General features: G+C 31.9%; 1 long non-coding RNA gene across 1 annotated transcript; it reads right to left on the bottom strand.

Annotated features, from left to right (window-relative positions):
• Positions 1-2,160: 2,160 nt before the first annotated feature.
• Positions 2,161-3,381, bottom strand: LOC145029446 (uncharacterized). The gene is made up of 3 exons (XR_013676545.1): positions 3,219-3,381; positions 2,949-3,017; positions 2,161-2,256 (listed from the first exon to the last, which is right to left on the bottom strand). It is a non-coding gene; the product is annotated as an uncharacterized LOC145029446 (long non-coding RNA).
• Between the last annotated feature and the right edge of the window lie 2,619 nt (positions 3,382-6,000).

The following is a 6,000-nucleotide window of genomic DNA, read 5'->3' as shown; positions in this document are numbered from 1 at the left end:
TTTTTTTAATAATGTTGTAAAAACGTAGACATTACATCCAAAGAGATAACTTTTAGAAGAATTTTGATGACATGCGATACTACATCCAAAGACATAATTTTAAACCATTATATGTTAATTAAATTTGAAGATATGTATGACTTTCTTAATGCTTTCGAAAAAATTGTGTTTAAGAAGCTTGCAAATGACAAAAGTAAATATTCAGAATAAATAAAATTATATTCTCTACCGAGAAAATAATTAGTCGGATGCATATAAAATATTGTATTTTAACCATAAAAAATATTAAAAGTTTTAATTACATTGCAACTTTTTGAAGAAAATATACTACATATATCGTCCTATCTTACAATTAATTAATTTATATTTTATTCATGTAATGTTCAGAGCTAATCAAGAAAAACGATTAATATTCTTTATATTTCATGGACCAAATTAATATTCATTTTGGATTTGATTTTATTTGAGACGGTTAAGCCCATAACCTGGTCCAAACAGTTATGAGTAAATCTAGTTATGCCCATTTTTTCAAAATTGAAATAGAGATTTGTTTCATTAGGGTTTAGACTTTAGACAGTCGCTATCTCACTGCAGTCTCTCATATTTCTCCGCCCACCACAATTCTTCTTTTTCTATTGTAATAATTCTGATCTTAGGCTATGAGAATAAATTTATATGCCTTCTGTTTTTGGTTTTGTGTCTTATATGGAATTGTAAGGTGTAAATAAATTCGTTTTTTTAGTTTATTTATGATCCAATATTTTAGTTTAAAAGTCGCGTTGAAGTTTTTAGAGCCTTTAGTTGTGTCTCTTCTACTGGGTTCATATTTCATTGTTTTTATTATTTTTTATATGTTTTTATTTTGATAAAAAAAAAACTCGATCTGTAATAATGGCGGCCTAGATTTCGATCTGATCTTTTTTGCCAGATTATGATCTGCTCGTGGAACATATTATACAACTCTTTATTAAGTTTTTTCATCATCTTTCATAGTTGGATCATTTTTTGTTTATTTGACAACTTGAAGTTGAATATGTAACAACGATCTACATCTTGATCTAGTTTCACTTCCGCCTCAGATCCTTGTCAGATTGGTTGGTTCAAATAATATTTCTGGACTTTTTTTTTTCAAAAATACAAAAAATAAGTGTATCGGCTTTTTCTACTCAAATCTAGATTTTATTTACACAAATGAATACTACATTTAACTTCTTGAAACAAACTCTTGATCCTACATATTTGACGCTAATGTTTGTTGGTTGGAAGATCTAAGAAGAATGAACAATGCAGAAGTGGTGGTGACAATGTTGTCGTTGGTGCCGTCATCGTGTAGATCTGGCGGCTTTGGTGTTTGTAGAGCTAATGTGATGGATGTTGTAATGGTTCCATGGCTGTTGTATAATGGTAAAATAGCTTGTATTGTGATAGAAGACGCAATGAAGCTTGTATAGATCGTGGATTTCTTCAGAGGAAAATTGTAGCTCGTAAAGAGGGATAGAGAAGAGGGTAATCTGTGTGAGAGTATCGGTGGATTTTTGTTGCCACGGATTGAACATTTGATAATTAGTTTAAAATAAATTTAATGGTCTAGATTACTTTTAAGACCTAATTTTCTTCCCCTTGTTTTAAAAATAGTGGGACCTATAAATATATACCATTTATAAGATGGTATATATATATATATATATATATATATATATATATATATATATATATATATATATATATATATATATTAATTATTGTACATTTATCGTATGCTATGAGAATTATTAAGAGAATAAGTTGTTTAGCAATGCGAATACGTTCAACCTTACAATAATATCGTCATTTTCATGCATTCTCGTTAATTATTTGTTTTTTTTGTTCTCATATATCGTTTTTTCACTCATTTTCATTCTGACAGAATACGACCCAATAAAACATTCTGACAACATTCTGACAGAACTGAGCATAATAATAATAAGTATATATGTGACATCCCCATTTTCACGGCCAGAAAAGACCGATTTTGTTTATGCTTTATAAAAATCAGAGTACTTCATTTTATAAAAAGGTTGCGGAATTTGTTCCCAGAAAAACACGATAAATACGTTATTAAAACATTTTCGAAGAAACGTATTTTTATTCATCTTAAAACGTTTGGGATGTCATCGTTAATATAGAAACATAAGCATAAACAGAACTTACATGTATTTACACTAGTGATCTACATCTCTTTAAATCTTTCAGTGTAAAGTGACTTCGTATCAACACCTGTGATATAAATAAACTGAGTGGGTCAGGTTGGGAAACCTGGTGAGTACATAGGGTTTTCAACCCACAATAATATAATTATTATGTTCAATCAAAGAATCAACCCAATTACCCATCCCCGTTATCTCTTTTTTACTCTTTAAGGATTTATCCTAAGAGTCATTTATTCTTCATTCGTTTATTCCGAAGTCCCTTACCTCCAGGGTTATAGGACTGACACTAAATCCATAGCTGCCAATGTTCGTTCATAAAACACTAATTCCATAGCTGCTATGGTCTATTCATCAGGTACTAAATCCATAGCTACCAGTCTTTATCTAATAGGTACTAAGTCTATAGTTACCAATGTTCAACAGGTACTAAGTCCATAGCTACCAATTCCCAACAGGTACTAAATCCATAGCTACCAACGTTTAACAGGTACTAAGTCCATAGCTACCGGTGTTTGTCCCATAGGCACTAAGTCTATAGCTGCCAATGTATCATCTTCTATCTCTCACCATTCATCTACCCATCTCATACCCAACATATTCGTATATATAAAATACGTATACACCTTAAATTCTTTAAAACATGTATAAAACGTTCATCCAGCATAGACAACAAGTATTCAGATAATATGCACACATAGCACGTAGTTTATATAAAATACTTCATATCTATGTGTAAGATGAAAGGGACTATGCACTCACCTGAGAAGGTGGTGACTCGGTACTCGGACAGCGCTTCGTTTACTTTAAAATAATTTCTTTCGACGAAACCTAGTATTATCACCAATAGATTTTAGTCTATTATTCGCCGAGGCTAATTAATAGTCTAGCTATTATTACTATTATATAAGCGTAAAAAAAATACTTATATAACCCATAATAATAGCCCAAGTATTTATTATATGTTCTTAATAACGTTAATATAATTAAATAAAAACTATATTAAAAATAGCGTAGGCGTAGCTCACTTACAGCGGGTTTTATAGAAAATCAGGCTTTGCTTGGAGCAGCGTTTCCGAGCCGAAAAGCTCTTCTTCTCGGAGCCGTCGAGCACTCCAGGGCTTCCGCCTCGTGCTAGGGAGGTTCCCTAGGCTTTTCGGGGGATTTCGGGGCTAGAGAGAGGTTCTAGAGAGAGAGTAAAGAGAAGAAAGAATGGGAAAGGTGTGAAGAAAATGAGGGTGGGAGAGGTGGTATTTATAGGGTGAAAATGGCTGAACTTGGTGCCACATGTCACCATCTAGTGGCAAGACTTGGGGAGAAAGCAATGGCCAAGATTGTGCCACATCACCCATTTTCGCACAACACACTTCCGACTTCTAAAATCCGTAACTTTCACATACGACCTCCGTTTTTGACGTTCTTTATATCCACGCGTAGGTAAAAATAATATCTACAACTTTCATTTTGACTTCGTCAGCTAATTCTCGACCGATCTTAAATTTAACAGTACGAGGCGTTTAGACTGTTAAATGACCGCGAAGAATTCGTAACTCCTTCATACGGACTCCGTTTTCGTCTGTCTTTTTACCGTTGAGTTCCTATTAATGAGATCTTCAACTCTCATTTATTTCACGTAAGCCAAAAACCGCTCGAACTAAAATTCGAGTTTCGGGTTGTACACTGCTAAGCCGAATCTTAGAAAAATCATAACTTCCTCATACGAAGTCAGATTTGGGCGTTCTTTTTATCAACGCTCTTAGTTTAACATATTCTACGACTTTTGTTTAGATTTCTAAGGCTAAAAAGTCTTCTATCGTAAATTCACTATTTACGTCTTCCTGTGCCGTGCCGGTTTTGCCGTAAAACTTCGGCGGGCCATAACTTCTTCGTTATAACTCGGATTTCGGCGTTCTTTATATGTACGGAAACCTTATGACATATTCTACAATTTGGTTAAGATTATTTATTCTAAATAATCTTTTGTCGAAAAGTCATTTTCGACCCCTATTGCCTCTAAATTGACTAGCCTGGATCTGCGGGCGTTACAATATAATAACTTATAGACGATTTAATTAATGAGAATGTGTGTTAATGACAATAGTTATGTAAGATTGAACATATTTATATTATCAAACAACATATTTTCTTTATCATTCTCATAGCAGACTATGATATACAATAATTAGTTAGCTAAAAACAAAAATTACTATTATTATACCTAATGTGCATATTTTATAAGTATATTGTTTTGTGAGACCAACAATGCAACTAATTTAGAACTTAGAACATTTGAGAACTTCTTTTGAGGTTATATTTTAATAATTAATCTTAAAATTGTTTTTTTAACACCAGAGTAAATGTTTTTTTGGATCAGTATTACCAATCATTTATATATTCTATTAATTATTTTTTGAAATTTATGTTTTGTACTATTGACTTATTTATTTAATGTTGGATGAATTAGGGTTTATGTTAGAGATCTGGATACCCCTTGGATCGTGTGAATACTTTCCGAATTAATATTTCTACTCTATGCTTGGGTTGCAACAAATTCAGCCTAGAATAATCCAAGTGGACACTTACGAATCTAAGCACAGAAATCTTAAGCCAAATTAGTAAAAGGATTCTATGTTCGTTTGAAGAGAAAGAGAGCTAGTGGTTTTTTGTGTCTTCTCAAAGAGAAGAGTCGTTTATCCTCCTAATAAATAAAGATCTTTCTGTTAATGTCAATCTTTCATGAATTTTGACACTTGTCATTTTGTGATATTTTTTAAATAAATAATATCCATATGTCAATTTATGGGTTTTTTCAAGTTTTAAAATTGAAAAGCCACATAATACTTTTACTTATATATGTAAAGTATTAAATATAATAAATACGATAATAAATTGTAATTAATATGTTTGTTCATTCATTTTTTCAAAATTTTATTTTGAAAAATACTTATTATTTAAATTTTAATATTTAATTTTTTAATCAACCCGTATAATATACGGGTGTTACACCTAATATATAATAAACGAGATTAGAGTTTACTCTTATGGTTGGTCGTCATGGGTTGCTTTAATCCAGAATTTAATGAGGATTTAGGGTTTCCAAAATTGATGAATTTCGTAAGTTTTTCATAATCACCTTCAAGAATTCGTTTTTCCCACTATGTTTTCATATGTAAAATTTGGAGAGTTTTTACTGGCCCTCGACCCCACCCACTGACCTGGGAGCGGGACCCTAGCCAGCAGTTCTTCCCCTTGGACCCGCTAGAGGCGCTGCCCCTTGACCCCGCCAAAGGGGCACTACCCCTTTGGAAACCCCGGACCCAGGGGCGCTGCCCCCGGACTCTCGGCTTGTCGTTGAAACCGATTTCTAATTCGATCTTATACATGCGTGCACTCCGCACATACCCATACATATATTCGAGTACAAAATTATGAAGCCCTTAGCTCACATGTTAGTTCCAATTACATAAAATTACATGATGACACTAAAATTATCAACATTTAATAATGCTATATTTTAATTATTAGTTGCATTAACATTTAAAAGTTTGTTATTTTTATATTGTAGTCTTCAATATTAAATATTTAAGGTTAATTTATAGTGATTATATATTAATTTTTTTATATAACGTAATTAATTTATGGGATATATACATTAAAGTTCCAATATTTTCATCGATTTGACAAGAAAGTCTTAAACTTTATTTTTTTGACAGTAAAATCTAAATTACCAGCAGTTTTTGACATTTTTATCATTTTTTTTCCGGTTAGCCGGTAATTAAGAGTTTTTTTGTCAGATATAATAAAGTTTAGGACT

Source organism: Lactuca saligna, chromosome 2 (genome assembly GCF_052625555.1).
Source record: "Lactuca saligna cultivar CGN05327 chromosome 2, ASM5262555v1, whole genome shotgun sequence".
NCBI classification, from domain to species: Eukaryota; Viridiplantae; Streptophyta; class Magnoliopsida; order Asterales; family Asteraceae; genus Lactuca; species Lactuca saligna.
The sequence above is the reverse complement of the archived record's forward strand: the minus strand, read 5'-3'. Positions and strand labels throughout refer to the sequence as shown.